General features: G+C 40.3%; 1 non-coding gene across 1 annotated transcript; it reads right to left on the reverse strand.

Annotated features, from left to right (window-relative positions):
- Positions 1-399: 399 nt before the first annotated feature.
- On the reverse strand, positions 400-513 carry LOC112296475 (small nucleolar RNA SNORA72). Its single transcript, XR_002973917.1, has one exon. It is a non-coding gene; the product is annotated as a small nucleolar RNA SNORA72 (small nucleolar RNA).
- Positions 514-19,712: the final 19,199 nt, after the last annotated feature.

A 19,712-nucleotide genomic window follows, 5' to 3' on the forward strand; every position in this document is an offset into this window, starting at 1 on the left:
TGACGTCAATCCTCTCAAAACAAACCCTGACACTGCTTTATCAGCTATTTATGTAATATTCTAAATTCTTTGTTGGCATTTCAACAATTGTCACAACATGTTTACCAGGAGTAGATTCCATCTCAAGAAGCAACTTCCTTTGCTCATCCGCAAGAAGCAACTCCTCATCTGTTAGAGTTTCAACATAAGATTGTGACAATGCAGTCACCTTCCAGGCTCCGCTTCTAATTGGAGTTCTCTTGCTATTTCCACCACATCTGCATTTACTTCCTCTGCTGAAGTGTTGAACCTCTTAAAGTCATCAGGGAAGGTTGGAATCAACCTCTTCCAAACTACTGTTAGTGTTGATATTTTGATATCTTCCTATGAAATCACAAATGTTTTTGTTTTTTTTTTACTTTTTATCACCAGCATTTATAAAACCAGAACTAGGGAAAGAACTAGGTCTGGGGACACATGACAAATGTTCTTCATAGTATCTAGAATGGTGAATCATTTCCAGAAGGTTTTCAGTGTATTTTACCCAGATCCATTGGAGGAATCACTATCTATGGCAGCTATAGCCCTATGAAACTTATTTCTCAAACAAGAGGATTTGAAAGTCGAAAGAACTCTTTGATCCATGGACTGCAGAATGGACATTGGGTTAACAGGCATGAAAACAACATTAACCTCAGTGTACATCTCCATCAGAGCTCTTGACTGATCAGGAGTATTGTGCATAAGCAGTAATATTTTGAAAGCAAATTTTTTTCTGAGCAGCAGGTCTTAACAGTGGACGTAAAATATTCCATAACCTATGTTGTAAACAGATGTGCTGTCATCCAGGCTTTGCTTTTCCATTTATAGAGCACATGCAGAGTAATTTAGCATAATTCTTAAGGGCCCTGGGATTTTCAGACTGCCATATGACCACTGGCTTTAACTTAACACCACTAGTTGCATTAGCCTCTAACAAGAGTCAGCCCATCCCCTGCAGATTTGAAGCCAGACACTCACTGACTTCTCTCTAGCTGTCAAAGTCCCAGTGGCATCTTCTGCCAATATGAGGCTGTTTCATCCACATTAAAAATCTGTTGTTTTGTGTAGCCACTCTCTTTGCTAGATCTGGATAACTTGCTGTGACTTCTACATCAGCACTTGCTGTTTCACCTTGCACTTTATGTTATGGAGATGGCTTCTTTCCTCATGAACCAATCTCTGTTAGCTTCAGACTTTTCTTCAGCAGTCTCCTCACCTCTCTCAGCCTTCATAGAATTGAAGAGAGAGTTAGGGCCTTGCCCTGAATAAGGCTTTTGCTTAAGAGAATATTGTGGCTACTTTGATCTTCTATATAGACCACTATAACTTTGTCCTTATAAGCAATTAGGCTGTTTTTCTTTCTTATCTTTTGTGTCTTCCTTGAAGTAGCATTTTAATTTCCTTTAAGAACTTATCCTTTGCATTCACAACTTGGCTCACTGCTTGGCACTATAGGCCTAGATTTCAGCCTTCCTCAGCTTTCAACATGCCTTCCTCACTGAGCATAATCATTTTTAGCTTTTGATATAAAGTGAGAGATGTGCAACACTTGCTTTCAGTTGAACACTTAGAGACCACTGTAGGGTTATTAACTGGCCTAATTTCAATATCGATGTGTCTTGGGGACAGGGAGGCCTGCGGAGAAGGGGAGAGATGGGGAATGGCTGGTCTGCGGAGAAATCAGAACACACACAATGTTTACTTAGGGCACCATCTTATGTGGGCATGATTGGTGGGACCCAAAACAATCACAGTAGCAACATCAAAGATCACTGATCACAGACAAACATAACACATATAACAATAATAGTAATAAAGTTTGAAATATTGTGAGAATTACCAAAATGTGACCCAGAGACACAAAGAGAGCAAATGCTGTTGGGGAAATGATGCCGACAGACTTGGTTCAATGCAGAGTTGCCATAAACTTTGAATTTGTTAAAAAACACAAAATCCGTGAAGTACAATAAAGACCAACAAAATGAAGTATGCTTGTATTCCCCGAGACGGATATACCACATTTTGCTTATCTGTTCATATATTGATGAGTGCTGGTTGTTTCCAGTTTCTGGCTGTTGTGATTAAAGACATTATGAATGTATGCAGCTACGTAAGTTTTTGTGTGGCCGTGTGTTTTTATATCTCTTTAGCAAATACCTAAATGTGCAAGGGCTGGGTTATGTGGTAGAGGGGTATATTTTTAATACAACTGAAAGGAAAAAATGTCTGTTTATCTATACTCACAGAATATTTCTGTACTCCAACAGGTGGGTGTTTTTCTCATACCAAGCAATTCTACAATTCTCTGCAGGCACTGACTGGGTGCCCTACAATTTACCTCTATTCTGACACCATCTACCCGGACAGCATCAGATCCCACAGTTTAAGGACTAAGTTCCACAAGACTGTCCCCCATTTCAGATGCCAATGAAAGTCCAGGTTGTCACCTGTGCTTCTGAGCAAATGAAAGAGATTGAGCTTTTAGAAGTGGTTGCTGCATAGGTGAATGAATGGATCAGTGAAAAGAAATTATAATCACTGATTTCCCCCTCAAGGTCAGTTAATAGTTACAGCCTCCATTATCCAATGGCATATATGTCGCATGTGGAATTGTTCTCTACTCCCACCTACAATGTCTTAATGCAGTGTTGCTAAAACATAAGTTCCCTTCAATAATAAAATAAACTTGATTTAAACAGTTTCAACTTGTTACCACCCATAATGAGCCAGATTATTCTTTTACTTAAGCCCTTGCCCAAGAGTGCATTACGCATATTGGGGTGTGCTTTCAGACTGCCAGGGTGGCCAAGTCATGAACCCCTGCCTCAGTGCCTATGCCATTTCAATGTCTGTCTGGGTCCCAAAGAGTCTTATGTAATATTAAAATATAGTTCAATACATTCAATGCACATTCAACTTTCCTGGGGTTTTCATGTTAGAGATTTTGGTCAAAAAATCTGTATCCAACTCCTTCATATATCAAAACAAGAAAGTTAGTGACTACAGATAATCTCATAGCACTTATACGTTATTATTGCAGTATATAGGTATATGCTAACGACTGTGAGGAAACCAGAGGAGTGTAAAAGCCCAGTGGTTGCACAGGGCACTCCTGCTTACAACATGTCCTCCAGAACTTGCTGTACATTACGAAGTCTGCAGCCCAGTTTACCCAACTTGGTGGGACTGAACGGCTTGCTCATTGACTTAATAATGTATTTGGGAAAGATTTAGTGGTCACTTTGAATACTTTATTTGCTAAGTTCAAATCCTCAAGAATGAATTTACTCGATGACTAATTACACATACAACTGAAAAATGTATCTTCTTTAAACTCAATTTGAATGTATGTATTGAGGTAGATTTGATAAAAAATTAGGCCTATTCATGAAAAATCCAGATTTAGAATCATTGTTATTTTTTTTAAGTAAGAAGAAAGTATTTTACATGTATGAGGTTGATTTTTGGGTTATTCATTATATTAAAACATAAGCAATAACTACATACATTTTATTACATTTCTGTCACAACAGACTTGTAAAGAGAACATTTCGTGTGTGTGTGTGTGTGTGTGTGTCAGCATAGGTTAAATCCCCTTCATTATTCTTCTTTTTCAAAATTCACAGATTCATTCAGTTCTTCTTGCACAGTCATTTTTAAGGTTTATTTTTAAATAAATGTATAAGATTCTGAAAAAAGTTTATTTAGATTTTGTCTGGAATTACAACTGATTTATAAATAAATATTGAAGGAAATTACATACTTGTAACATCTAATATCCATTTGTTTTATCTGTCATTTCTCAAAAAATTCTAAGTAAAACTTAGATTCTTCATTACTTCTATATCACTACCTAAAGGAATGCGCTTGCTCCACATAATTTTTCCAAATGTCGGAATTGTCGTTTATGAAGAAGCCTTCTGCATATGCAGTGCCACCTCATCATTCAGCAGGTGGTCTCATAAATTTCACAGGTTGGATATTATCGTAATACAATTAATAAAATAGCACAATAATCACTAGATAAAGTAACTGCACAGTAAAAAATTTATTTGAACTCCTACTCAATATTAAAATGAATGAGGATTTTGGATAGACACTCTGTATCTTGCATTTCTGAGGAGTGAATAAACAGAGAAAAGTGATAGTCGAGCATTGCACTTTTTACAAAATAAGACACAGAAAAATGAATCGCTGCCCTAGCACAATATAGCTTTGTTTCTTTAATTTTTCATAAGTTAAAGAATTACTGTCATTCTTCTCTTACCAATCACCGGGTTAAACATGGAGATTAACCCTTTCATAGATATTGCCACCTATAAATTAATGCTTCCAGGGAAAATATGGAGTTTTATTGAAACAATCATTTAAATTGCAGGAAATTTTAATGGTCAACATTTTGGAATCTCTAGCATCTCAGTCTTCACCAGCTACACTGGGACCAGGTCATTATGAGCCACTTTGTTATCCACCAAACTTGACCACCAGCTCATTCGCCTTCCAGAAATGTACGCTTAGAATGAGAGGTTAGGGGCTTTTCTTTACTACTTTTTAAAACTAGAAATACATTTTCTCCCCATATTGTGCTAGTAAGGGGTTCAGATAAGAGAATCTATAAAACATACAGCAATTTTATGTCCTATGAAGTGAAAAATTATCTATCATTTTTCAGCTTCATGCACAAAGAATTATCTCAACCAACATGCTGAGGATTTTATGACCCAGTTAAAAACGTTCAAGTTGGATGATATGGAATCTCAAGGTAATTCATTTCACTCCAACACGTATTTGTCAAAGAAGCATATGCGTCACTACTGTTTTTTTCATCTCGCTTAGGATACAGAAACTGCACACGTCAGCTTGTCTCACCTAAATCCTGCTCACAGAGGCCGGTCCTGGAACTGTGGGAGGGAGAGAAAGAACATGAAGCAATAGTGGTGCTATATCATCCTCAATAAAAAACCTACCAAATTCCCGGTCTCCACTGAAACATTAGGATAGCTGAGATTTACTCAGTGCTTGTAGTGGGCCAGGTGCTATACTAAGCACAGTAACCCCATGAGATAATTACTATTAATAAATGTATCCTTCATAGAATAAAGGGTTTTCAAGAAGTTGTTGGCAAGTATCCAGGTTATACAGCTATTACTGCAAAGACTGTCAACCCAGGCAGCAGGACCCTGCCACACGTTAGCCCATAGGGGCAGTATAAAAAGTGGCTCCATGCCTGGCTGATGTAGCTCAGTTGGTTGGAGCATCATCCTGCAACCTAAGGGTTGTGGGTTCAATTCCTGGTCAGGGCACATACCTAGGTTGTGGGTTTGATCCCAGGTCCAGGCATGTATGGGAGGCAATCAATCAGTGTTTCTCTCTCACATCGATGTTTTTTCTCTCCCTTCCTCTCTCTAAAAGACATGAAAAAAGTGCCCTCGGGTGAGAATTTTAAATAATAACTAATAATAATAATAAATTTTAAAATGGCTCTAAAATTCTTTATCACCTTGCCATCATGAGTCGGGTCTATGTCCCCTCACCTTGACTCCAGGCTTTGTGACTGACAAGTAGAACTCAGCTGAAGTGATGCCAGCCTGTCAGGAAGTTACAAAGTGCCAGCCAGATGCACTATCAGGAGCTTTGCCTTCATGGCCCCACAGTGTTGCAGCCCACAGGTGCTGGCAGGTGACAAAGACACTCACTAACCCTGGGCACACAGCCTGTGATGTGCAACATGCAGATGGTCTGCTCCAGCTTGTGGCTGCCAGTGAACCCACAACTGCTTTGGTAGGGAACCACTGAGGATGCACGTGCTCCACACCCCTGCCTCACCTGCCTCTTCTTACCCTGTTTATACCTTCACAGTTCAAAGAGGTGCTTTTCTGTGGTATCCGCTGACTGGTTGGAAAGCCACTCCAAGCTATGCATTCTAGCAAAGAAGTTCCTACCCACCTTTTTGTCCCTTTTATCTGATGGTCTACTCTGACCCATTCATTATCTTTTTTGACTTCAACACCTCTTTGAATATCTATGCTATAGACTAGGAGACCAAAATTAAATGCAGTAAGGAACAAATTAGGTAACATTTATGGGAGAAGTAACAGCACCAGACAATAGGGAGTGGTGGGGTGTTTGGCAAGTTTTTTTTACAATCTAAAATGTGTACAGTCAAATGTATTAAAACACCATCAAAACGAAATGAGCCTAGAAAAATGGAATTAGAATAAAGGGCCTCATTTTGACCAATTAATAGAACTCACAACTCTGGCTCAAATCTATTCCTGGGACTACTAGTGAAGCATCCTGTTTCTGAAGTCATTACAATGAGAATGGGTGAAGGAATGGGATGAGCAATCACATAGTGGCACCATCTAGAAGAATCCTTTCTACCTTGATGTACCTGATGGCAGAATAATCTTTTAAATGGTTTTATTCATAATAATACTGACCTGTTGACACAGAAATTATGACTAAAAGAACCAGTCAACCACCAGGCCCACACAAAGGTGATGATTTTTTCTGATTTTTTTTTCATTTAAAAATGCTAGCCCTGGCTGTTGTGGCTCAGTGGATTGAGCGGCCTGCAAACCAAAGCATTGCTGGCTCGATCCCAGTCAAGGCACATGCCTGGATTGTGGTCCAGGTCCCCAGTAGGGGCACAGGAAAAGCAACCACACACTGATGCTTCTCTCCATCTCTTTATCCCTCCCTTTCCTTCTGTCTAAGAATAAATAAACAAAATCTTTAAAAAAATGTTAGAGCAGCCTTAAATTTTTTTTAATAAGTAAACAAAACAAAACAAAAAATAAATTATAGCTGAGGACATGCTGTTTGCCAATGAGATGTCTTTCTTTCTTTCTTTTTTTTTTAATATGAAAACCAATTTACCTTCTCAAGCTGATTTGGCAAGTTGACTTATCAGAAATAATAAGGGACATAAAAATTTTCTGTACCTTTAAGATCCCCAAAACAATTTAAAAGGCAAATTAAAAGTAAGAGGAAATGTTTCTAACACATATAGCCACAAAGAGTTCATATTCTTAGAATATAAATGACTGATACAATTTAAAAAGAAGACATGTATGTACCTCTATAGAATAATGGGCAAAGGCTATGAGCAAGTAACTTAAAAAGAGACAATGCATATGGCTTTCAAAATATGATGAAATACCAGATACTATTTTCACCTATCAAACTGCCTAGTATTAAAAATGGATTACAGGAATTACTACTATAAAGGACACATGGACAAAACCAAGGGGGAGGGTGTAGGTGGGGGAGGGAGGTGGGTTCAGCTGGGGTGGGGTGGAGGGATGGGGAGAAAAGGCATACAACTGTAACTGAATAACAATAAAAATTTAAAAAATAATAATAAAAAAATAAATAATTTGATCAAAAAAAATGGGTAACAATATCCAGTGTTGTCCCGCATATGAAGAAGTGAACAGCTCCACACACACGGTGGGAAAACAAATTGATACAACCTTTGAACAAAAGTAATTGGCTCATTCCTATCAAAAACCTTAAAAACAGCAAATCCTTTAGTTTGAAAATTCCACTTTGAAGAATTTATTGTAATGAAAATCAGTATGGATATTCTCAAAAATTCAATTTAGTTTCATTGTTAACATATGATCAAATATTTGAAAAACCTGGTAACAGAAGAGTATATATTATAGTCCCATTTGTGTAAGAATAAAAATATGTACATGTATCTAATAACATACTGAAAAAAATACCAGGAAATATATACAGCAAAGAGGCTATTCCACAATGGTACAATTTTATTTTACTTTAGTATTTTCTGATAACTTAAGGGGATTATTTTTTTAATAATCATGTATTGTGGTGCCATAACATAATTTATTAAATGAAAAAAATGTTTCATGTTTTTTGTTAAAAATAAATGCCTCTAGGAGAAATAAATGGAAGTAATAAAATTATTTGGTATAGAAAGTTATTCATGATATATTGATTTACACTAAAATGATACCATTAAAGAACAGAAAAGCACGTGCATGGAGAGAATACTAAAATAATGAAAAAGAAAACATGTCTAAGTGATGGAATGGTGAGAGATGTTTACGGTCTCCTTTGTTCTTATCCTGTCTAATTTCTCTATAAGAATGTTGATTACTTTCTTTAAAAAATGTATGTTAGATTCAGCTCCTATCCACTAAAACTACACCGAATAGCTTCCTGAAAGTGCTAAAATAAAATCAAATTACCCCATGACCTAAGGTTAAGGGGAAAAATCGCTTCAATTGCATCCACGTGTGAGAGACATATAGGCATAGGAGGAGATACAACAAAATACACACACAACATCTGGGTGGTGGCTATTTCAGTAATTTTTGTTTTCTTTATTTTTTCTTTCTGAATTTTCCAAATTTACTACAATATATGTATAATTAGAAAATTGAATGTACCCCAAGTGAGAAAAAAAGTTATCAAACAGAAGGTTATTGTTGCAGTTAGTGTGTTTCATGTAAACACTGAACTGTGCTAGTCAGTGTGTCAACTGACTGTATACACACTGTGCTTCGCCATAACCCTACAGAAAGCTGTACCAAATGCATCAATTGATTTAGAGTGGGTATGTCAATATATTGTTCCCAATTAGATCTGTGACAAACGCTTTAGTTTAAGAGCTCCTCCCTAGGTAAATAGGAACACACCAAAATCCATGATGAAATAAAGATGGGAGTGAGTTTGCCTGCACAGGGGCTGGGCGTTGAGAGAGAAAGTTTTTGCTCCACCCTCACCAACCAGCCCTTCTGGAAGGAGAGCTCCCAGTGGAACTGGAAGTGTAGCCAAGATAAGGTAAACTGCTTCATTCCCCACTGGTCTCCTTCAAGTCCTCCAGGTCTCACCTTCTCAGAGGTGTCAAACACACTACCAAAATTATACACATCTGTAAAAAAGAAGGGACCATTATGCAACACTTACAATGAACTAAATGAAATAGAATCCATAAAACAGGGGCGCACACCAAGGCTGAGCCCTGCCGGGGAGGATGCCATGCAGGCTGAGCCAGCAGACCTTGTCACAGAGACCAGAGATGAGGACTCCAGGTGAAGATTCACACCTCACTTTCTCTCTCCCTAATTGGGAGATCTCAGGCAAATTACTCAAGGCCTTAGTACCTCTGCTTCTTCATTGTTTTTAAACTCAGAGTAAGAATAACATCCATTTCATAGGGCAGTTTTAAAGACTGTGGGGGTGGGAGGGATACGTATCAAGTCCAGAGATGGCCCACTGGAAGCATCCAAACCAGCTAGTCACCAATATTATTTTTTATTGTATTTTTTCCCATTGCCATTTAGTCCTCTTATTCCCCCACCCTCCGCAATCACCACACTGTAGTCCATGTCCATGAGTCCTGTTTTCTTTTGCTCAATCCCTCTACTCCATACCCTCTGCCCCACAGGTGGAGAGCTGCCACCCTGCTCTCCATCCATGCGTGTCTCTATTTTGCTTGTTATTTCAGTTTGTTCAGTAGATTCCACAAATCTGTGAGATCATATGATGTTTGTCTTTCTCTGACTGGCTTATTTCACTTAGTATAATATTCACCAGGCCATCCATACTGTTGCAAAGGGTAAAATATTCTTCCTTTTTACAGGTGAGTAGTATTCCATTGTGTAAATGTCCCATAAGTGTTTTAGCCACTCATCTACTGATGGACCAACAGGTGGGATCCATATTTTGGAGAGTGTAAAGAACACTGCAATGAACATAAGTGTGTTTATACTCTTTTGAATTAGTGTTTTGGGTTCTTTTGGACATATTCCCAGAAATGGGATTGCTGGGTCAAAAGGAAGATCTAGTTTTTATTTTTTGAGGTATCTCCATACTGCATTCCACAGTGGCTGCACCAATTTACATTCCCACCATCAGTGCAAAAGGGTTCCCCTTTCTCCACATCCTTACCAGCACTTGTTGTTTATTGATTTATGGATGGCAGCCATTCTGATCAGTGTGGGGTGATATCTCATTGTGGTTTTAATGCGCATCTCTCTGATGATTATTGACATTGAGCATCTTTTCATATGTCTATTGGTCATTTGTATGTCCTCTTTGGAGAAGTGTCTATTCAGGCCCATTTTTTATTGGGTTGTTTTTTGGTGTTGAGTTTTAAAAGTTCTTTATAAATTTTGGATATTAAACTCTTATCAGATAGATCAGTGAATATGTTCTCCCATTCTGTGGGTTGTCTTTTTATTTTTTTTGTTGATTTCCTTTCCTGTGCAAAAACATTTTAGTTTGATGTAGTCCCATTCGTTTAATTTTCTTTTGTTTTCCTTGCCTGGGGAGATATATCCAATAAAATATTGCTATGTGTGATGTCCAAGATTTTGCTGCCTGTGTTTTCTTCTAGGATTTTTATGGTTTGGGGTCTAACATTTAAGTCTTTGATCCATTTTGAATTTATTCTTGTCTATGGTATAAGAAGGTGGTCTAGTTTCATTTTTCTGCACGTATCTGTCCAGTTTTCCCAACACCATTTATTGAATAAACTACATTTAGCCCATTGTATATGCTTGCTTCCTCTGTTGAATATTATATTATTGACAGTGTTCCTGTTGCAGAGCTGTGAAAACGCAGCCGACAACTTCTCTCCACCAGCTCTACTCCGGGTGGTCCTTGTTACACAGGTGTTGCCACATCACCAGTAAGCAGACAGAGGTTTCTGCTAGAAAAAAATCTATGTCAAAAATACACTTTTGCATAACCTAAACATCTTCAGAAAATATTCATAATAGGATCATTTCCTATTGCAAGATAGAGTTTTCACTTGATAACACTATGATATTATAATCATATCCCAATTTTATTTGATAAAACTCTGGTTTTCAGTCAAGTTTTCGGGACTTTTCTCTCCAGGATTATGTTGTCACTCCTGCTCAGTAAGGCCTCTACACAGACTGGGGTACACCAGATGACATCAGTGGACAAAACCCAAGTGAACCACTGGGGCAATGAAGGGCAAGAGGTTCCCAGAGGTCAGAGTTGTGGGAACTGAACTCTGGTCCTCCCACCTGGCACCACATGGTTAGTTGGTGCTGCACAGAGCCAGGCAGTGCCCAGAGATTCGTTACCAACCCCTGGGCAGATGCCCAGAGGGATAGCCATACCCGTGGACCCTGAGCTCCCCTCCACCCAGGACCCACTGAATCCAGAGCTACCCATGGAACAAACAACCTCCTCAGAAATCCTGTCACTTGGCCCAGCGACTGCCGAACCCCCAGGCCTATGACAGAGAGGCCATGTGGAAAAAGGTAGGAGAGGTGCTCCCACCTAGTCAGGAACCCCACTTCACTGTGCAGGTCAGGAGAGAACCTCAACCTGAGGAGAAGGGGTGGAACCCAGAGAGCACCCCAACTTTTAAGACCTGCGCCTGAGGAACAGCCCCCAAAACATCTATCTTTTGAAACCACTCAGACACATGTCCCCAAGAGCCATAGGCCCGAGCAACCTGAGACCCAGGGACAGACTCACTATCCACGGTGTGGCCTTGGTGTCTGGTGTCAGGAGCATCACTGCAAAGCCACGTCTGTCCACTGCTTGGTAGGACACAGGCAGGTTTTTTCTAGCAGGAACCTCTGTCTGCTTACTGGTGAAGTGGCAATACCTGTGTAAAAAGGGTCAAGCTCCGGAGCCAGTCGCTCTCAGGGAGCTCAGTGCACATCTGAACCCAGTTTTGCATCTGGGGCCTGGTTTTGTGTCTGTTTCTGGTTAGGTCAGGGGCCCAGGTTTAAAACCTGCTCCTGGTTTTACATTTGGGGATCAGGTTCACATCTGGGCCCCGGTTTTTGCAGCTGCCATCAATAGCCACCTCTACATGGCCTGGCTCTGGTGTCCATCGGGTCTGCCACTGTCATCCCCCAGGATGATATGCATTTGCACATTTTCAAAGCTTTGCCTGAGCATCTGGCTTCCAGTCAGCCTGAATCTAGGTGCCAACAGGCCTCCCCTTAAGAGCACTGACAGTCTGGGCACACCCCCAGCTCCCAGGAGCCACGAAAAACACAGCAGACTGCTGGGACAATCACAGAGGTTTGAGAGCCAGCCAAGAGCTGGGACAGGATTGAATGATAAGGTTCATCTCCTCCAGGAGACCACCCCTTCAAGACTGGGAGATGAGCTGTTTCATCAAATGCATAGAAACCAACAGAGCGAGTCAGAGAAAATGAAGAAAGGGGGCTGTGCAGAGGTGCCTGACACACCAGCCATCCTGCAAGTCCGGTGTTGCAGCTCAGACTCAAGCAGGCCCAGTCGCCTGTGCTGTCTTCTGGGCCCATGTACAATGCTTGTATGCAAAGTAGCATGTTCTTTATTCTGGGAAGAATTAAGGAGAAAAGAAGGGTTATACAGGGCAAATTGTTTCCTCCTAATGAGGTAATTTACACTCCTGTATTCCTCCATTTTCTGATAAGGAAGACATGACCCCTTCCCCAGGATTCTTCCCCTGAGACAAGAAGGCAGGAGGAAGGGGTGTTGGCTGAAACTCCCTTCCAGATGTGCGTATGTGTGGTGGTCACACCCCTAAAGTGAGTTTTCCTTCTGTCAACCCAAAGAGCCAGATCCATGGTCCACCAGAGGTTCTGGCGTTCTCTCCTAGGAAGATTTATAGAATATCATTAAAACCCAGTTCCAGCTCAGAAAGTCGATATGGACCCATCTCTCCCTCCTCACTCCCACCAATGACAACTATAAAACCTGAAGATAAGCAAGAGACAAAGTGAAGTGCGGAAGGAGAAAGGTGGGCTGCTTAGGGATCCGAGGACGCGGGAACACAGAGGCAAGTTGTATGCACCCCAAGAGCCAGAGTCCCTCTCTCCACCTGGAGACGTGAGCATCCCAGGGGGCCTTGGAAAAGTGGGATCCCACACCAGCATCAGCCCCGGAAAGCAGGTCCTTTCCCTGCCTTGCGGAGCCCCTTCCAGTCTGTCAGGCACTGGCAGGATCAGCAGCAGCTTCAAAGGCAGGGCATAGACCAAGCAGACAGCAATGGAAGACCAAAGGCTCTGGGAATTAAACAGCCATTGGAAACACGGCCCACAAAACTAGGCAGGACCTGTGTGTTGAACTAGAATAGGGCAACTGCACACCACAGTGCAAGACGGAAATGGGGTCCACAAGAGGCAAAATTTCAGGATGCAATAAAAAATCACCTGTCATAGAACCAGGAATAATTGCAATTTACATGAGTAAAGACTGATGCCAACACAGAACTGAATTCGATGCTGGAATTGTCAACAAGAATTTGAAAGCAGACATCATAAGTGTTCCAGCAATCAATTTACAAATTACCTCAAAACAAATTTTAAGAAATAGAAAATTTCAGCAAACAAATAGATGTTGTAGAAAAGGACCAAATGGAAATTAAAGGATGAAAAATGCAATGCAGTAAATGAAATAAACCACTCCCTGAATGGGCTTAATTAGTAGAGTGTCCTCGAGGGTTCAGCCCAAAGCCTTTGGTACAGTCAATACCATTGGCAAACCAGATTCATACTTACTGCCAATCCAAGGTCAGCACTCAGGAGCCTAAGACTCAGATAGCAGTATGATGGTTACCAGATGGAAAGGGGGAAGGAGGTAGTAAAAGGTGAAAGGGGTCAAACAAATGGTGACAGAACGGGATTTGACTTTGGGAGATAGACGCACAATGTAATATACAGATGATATATTATAGAATTGTAGACTTAAAACCTACATAATTTTGTTAACCAAGGCCACCCCACTAAATTTAATTTTAAAAAAGGGAGAAGGGCTGTAAGGAGTCTTCTAATTAATCAAAGATGCCTCCGGTGACATTTAAGGAGCAGAAATGTCTGTGTCCGTGCCATGAGGGAAAATCTCTTGTCTTTCTTTTTTTCTGGCAAAGCCTCTTGAGGTTCTCTCCTTTAGAAATCTTTCCTCCCCTTGATGCTGATGCTGTATTGTGAACTGTGAACACCTCGCACTTGGGAGAGGCTTCCTTTGCATGCAAAGCCAAATCGATGCAGTTTCCCAGAGAAAGAAAACAGGCAGCTAGCCACTTGGGCCTGCCTGTTCTCTCCCAAAATGCAGTAGTGCCCCCTCCACCTTCCACAGATTCAGTTGCCTGTGGTCTACCTCAATCCAAAAATATTAAATGGAGAATTCCAGAAATAAGCAATTCACAGGTTTAAATTGCACAATATTCTGAGTAGCGTGATGGAATCTCTCACCGTCCCACTCTGTCATGCAGGGATGTGAATCATCCTTTTGTCCAGTATACGCACACTGTACACGCTTCTCCCCCCGTATGCACACCGTATACACCTCTCCCCCCATATGCACACAGTACACACCTCTCCCCCATATGCACACTGTACATGCTTCTCCCCCCATATGCACACCGCACACGCTTCTCCCCCCATATCTACACTGTAGAAGCTTCTCCTCCCACCCCCATAAGTAACTTAGTAGCCATCTCGGTTATCAGATTGACTCACTGTATCACAGTGCTTGTTGCAAGTCTCCCTTATTTTACTTAATAATGGCCCCAAAGCCCTTCTCATAATTTTTATTACAGTGTATTGTTATAATCATTCTATTTTACTAGTTATTCTTGTTAATGTTTACTGTGCTCACTCAACTTTAATTAAACTTTATCATAGGCATGTATACATAGAAAAACATTATAAATAAGTATATGGTGTATATATACATGTATATACGGTTAGGTACTATCTGCAGCGTTAGGCATCCCCTGAGGGTATTGAAACATATCTCCCACAGATGAGATGCGATGCTACAGTCTTTTGTCCCATGTATGACTGAATCCAGATCTCCAAAGGAGCACATCAGATTTCAAGGCCAGAACACTGACAGACAATGAGAAAGTGTGTATTTGTAGCTACTGTCTTCTGGCTTAGTCAGCTTCCCTTTGGAACCAACCACTGCGACTCAGACTATGGTTGAAATAACGCGGGTGTCGGGACCTCTGGATCCTGGCTATAGAATTTTTCCATCTCAACAGAATGAGTAAGATTTAATATGCGTGGACACAATCTAATACTTACTTAGGTAATTTATTCTGTTGTTCTGAGAGCTCATTCTTAATGAAGGAAGACCAGAGTGTATATATGCAATTTTGTGCTACATTACATAATATTTGTTAATTATCTTGTAAGCTTTAGTAGTACTGTTTGTTCCATTTAATTGTGATAATTCCATATAATTTTCCATATCATCACCAGAGTCTACCAGAGAGCACAGCACACGGTAAGCATTCAGCAAACACCTGATAACTATTGTGCAAGGTGAGAACTGCTTTCTCTGGGGCTCATTATCATGAGCTTTTCACCGAGCAGTTTTGAAGCTGGTAAAATGAAGAGATGCATACTAAAAAGATAGAACAAATTTGAAGGTCATAGAATGAATTGAGAAGAACCTCAAAACTCACTAACTCAATAATGGAACTATAGACAGTAAAATGTCCAAAGAAAATAAAGATAAGATTGTAAACGGGGAGAGAGAAAGGAAGACCAAATGAGCAACAACAACAAAAAACATTCAAACAAATGATTGCATTTTTGTAATAGTAAGTGGCTTAGAATAGTAGAACATAGAGATTTTAAAAAGAAGAAGAAAAATAACTCAGTGCATTAAAAGAGATCAAAACACAGCAATGTCTTGGATGTGGACCAGGGAAGGATTCTGATGAACTACAGCCCTCCTAATGTTCTCTGATATGGAAACGGGTGGGTGGGGTGGGGGATGCGAGGACAGTCTCTGCATCCGAGCTCTTTAAGAGAGGTTTTAAATAATCATCTGAAGCCAGGACACAGATGGACGTAGAACAGTGTCCCCCTCTCCCTCCCATGGAAGGACAAAATCTGGAATTGTACATCAGTGTTGTCACTCACTTGTCCAGACAGAATGGTTTCACCATCAGAATCAATCACCATATTCCATAAGTAAAAGATGACAAAGGTTATAACCTAAAATCTTTACATGTTTTCAAACAGAAAGTTATTCATAGCTACTGCAGCTTATTCTTTTTCTTTCTTTTCTTTTTTCTTTTCTTTTTTTTTTTTTTTGCAAAATACAACAAAAAGTTCTATCATTATCTGTACTGGTTTACTCTGCAGAATTAGATGTTGCTAACCAGTCTCTCTGTTCTGAAACTCTCTATGCTTAGTTGTCAGTATATTAATTTTCTGTTGCATTTTATTCTTCCTTCCTGGTCTTCCACAGTTTCACTCATTCCCTTCCCCTGCTCACCCCTTCAGTGAGAGTAACTTGGGTGATCTCACATTTTCTCTGGGTGACCCTGCCCCTGGATTCGATGTACTGGATTAGATGTCGATGTATTTTACCTTTTCCTATTATTTTCTGCATATTTATAGTTTTCTCAATTATCTTCCAGGCTAATGTAAATAACTATTGGACATTTTGAAAGTGTAACATTAATATCATATTGGAGGTAGGATTTCACCTACGGGAGAAGATTAAAGGATGAAACAGTGGCAGTACCTTACACAATATCTGTATCAGTAAGGCTGATTGGTGCTAGGAGAACCATAAATCAGCTTCAGTGAGTGGAGAGGAAGGCCCATTTTCCATTCAAGAAACCACAGGAAAACATTGATTGGGTGCTCACCAGGTCTATGCTAGGTGCTGCTGATCTGTGATGAGGCTATGCCCTTGACCTCTAGTACTGCCACCTTTTGTCATATTAAAACAATTCCTGGCTTTGACTAAAGCTCCTCATTAAATTATGATGTAAAAATACTAAGCTTTACTCCTAAAAATCTTGCAATCACTACCCATCTTTATGATTTATCAGATTGCCAGGCCGTCAGGACTTGCTCTCTTTCACTCATTCACGGTTTCACTCACCCTCATTCACAGAAACACACGTGCTTTCATTATTCACATGCCCGAGAGCTAGCTGCACCCCATCATTCTCTTCATATATTTGAAGTTGTGTCCTTTGTCTCTCATTAGAACCAATATTCTCACTTGACTAGGATTCCATGAGCTGTAAAATTCTTAACCTTTAAAGAAAAATTAAATTACTTTCCAGAATTCTTCATTACTAGTGACAATCTTACCACTGTGTATACATATAATTTTTACTCTCGTGGCATCTGGCCCAGGTGACAGGGTGAGAGACACAAGGGAACATCCCTCCTCCAAGTCTCTCAAAAGTACAGTTCCTTCTGTCAATCACCATGAAACAGAGCAGGAACACAGGACAAAAAGACAAGAATTTAACAGACAAAAGAGTATGTAAATATCAGCATAAAGTAAGACCTTAATACCAACCTCAGAAAGGAGTGCTACCCTCCTCCCCAAAACAGCCTCTTGCTTAAAAGACTGTTGGATCCCTGACTGGAGTAGCTCAGTGGATTGAGTGCAGGCTGTGAACCAAGGGGTCGCCGGTTTGATTCCCAGTCAAGGCACACGCCTGGGTTGTGGGCCAGGTCCACAGTGGGGGCCACATGAGAGGCAACCACACATTGATGTTTCTCTCCCTCTCTTACTCCCTCCCTTCCCCTCTCTCGAAAAATAAATAAATAAAACCTTAAAAAAAAAGACTATTGGAATCAGATACTGGCCTAGAAAATATTACAATGTCACCACAATCTCAGCAAAAGGTACAAGATTAAAAAAAAAAAAGTCTCAGGAAATCATTCACAAGTGAAAGAAAACCAATATAAAATTTATGAGGAAAATATTTACCTTCAACATATAATGGTAATTGAAAACAGTCTAAATGCCTATCAACATGGAGATGATAATATAAATTAGATTGATTCTATTTGGTCCAAATTCCCCACCCCCAACGCACAGACACCACCAACAAGCAAGTCTCTTTACACCAGCTGAGTGTCCTACAATTCAGTTCAATTCTGCCACCGACTACCTAGAGCCAGCAGCAGATCCCGAGGGTTGAGGACTCAGTCCCTTGAGACTGCCCCCAATTCAGAAGCCACTGCTTCTGACCAGTTGGCTGTAGATTGGAAGTTCCCAAGACCCGCCCTCTTAGGGTTCAGTTAATTTGTTCACAGAACTCAAAAACATATTTTACTTACTGAATTATTTGTTATAAAATGACACAATTTAAGAAGAGCCCATATGGAAGAAATGCATAGAGCAAGGTATGGGGGAAAAACAGGGAGCTTCCAGGCCGTTTTCCAGGTGCGGATAATAAAGAGGCCCCACACCAACCCTGACATGCTCAGGGGAGGCCTGTGTGGAGGTCTTAGAAACTCAGAGACTTACAGTAACCACATAGGTTGGTCTGGAGTTAAAATTCTATCTAAAAGCAGTTTGTGGCTGGTAGTCTTATCCTAGGCCAGTATTTTTCCCCAACAAAGGTGAATGTTTTCTTTAACTGAGCGTGTCTTTTTTTTTTTTGCATCTGTGATAACATACATGATAACATACCTTTGGAATATCAAAGTACTTTCCTTTCCCCCGCCAACCCCCATCTCTCAAAGCACAACCAGAGCACCAGAGCAGAGACCACAAATCCCTCACCGTTATTATGTTAATTGTAACTGCTAACTCTCCTATACCCACCTATGTAAAAGAAGTCTGTGTCTATTTTTATCCAGTCCCAGAGATCCCCACCTTTGCTTTCTCCGGCCTCCCTAATCTATTATCAACGAATTCATGGAGCCCCCTTTGATTCTGATGTATAAAATAAGCTGCAAAACTGCCATTCTCTGGAGCATTTTTCTCTGTCCCTTGAGATTTCGCTCCCCAGAAACTGTCAGTTGAGCTCAAATAAACTCACAAGAATTCTTACAGGTTTGGGCATTTCTTACGTTGACACAGGTTAACCACTCTCTTCAACTCGTCAGGTGTTCACCCACTTGGGGGCTCTCCAAAGCCCATAGGTTTCATTACACAGGCATGATTGATTACGTCATTGGCCTTTTGTGATGTATGTAACCTCCAGTCTTCTGCCCTCTCCAAAGGTCTGAGGATGAGACTGAAAATTCCAATCCTCTGATCACATCGTTGGCTCCATGGCAACCAGCCCCCATCCTTAGGTGCTTTCCAAAAGTCACCTCATTCACCTAACAAAAGACACCTTTAAGGCTCTCACCACTTAGGAATTTCTAAAGGTTTTAGGAGTTCTGTGCCAGAAAAGGGGACAAAGACCAAATGTAAATCAAGGTATCACAGGTCAATCCTAAAAATGATCATGTAGAATCATATCCATTGATTTGAAAAAACATTTATGATTTTTATGAGAAAGAGGTTTCATACACACCTATTTTATTAAGTAAAACAAGATTCTGTTTTAAAACCATGAGGAAAAGGAGAAAGAATGGGGAGTAAGCACTCAGTAGGGTCTATAAATTTGGCTAATGTTGGGTGGCAAGTTGTTTTCAGTTTTCCCCTTTACTTTATCCTAAGTATTTAATATTTAGAGTGAATATATCCTGTATAATTAGTCAAAAGTATTATTTGAACATTTATGATTTACACAATGAAATGCAGAGGCACGGGGTGGGGGGCCTGCAGGGACAGCTCTGAGCTGCAGCCTGCACCTCCAGGGCCAGTTCTGGTTCTGCTGCCAGGACACTTAGGAAGGCCTTGTAGCTACCTGAGCCTGCGCCTCCCATCTTGAAAATGAAGAGGTTTGTAATTTCACTAATGGCTGTAACATGTGAATCGATAGATTCCCTAAACCTCTGGGT

The sequence above is a fragment of the Desmodus rotundus genome, chromosome 4 (assembly GCF_022682495.2).
Source record: "Desmodus rotundus isolate HL8 chromosome 4, HLdesRot8A.1, whole genome shotgun sequence".
NCBI classification, from domain to species: Eukaryota; Metazoa; Chordata; class Mammalia; order Chiroptera; family Phyllostomidae; genus Desmodus; species Desmodus rotundus.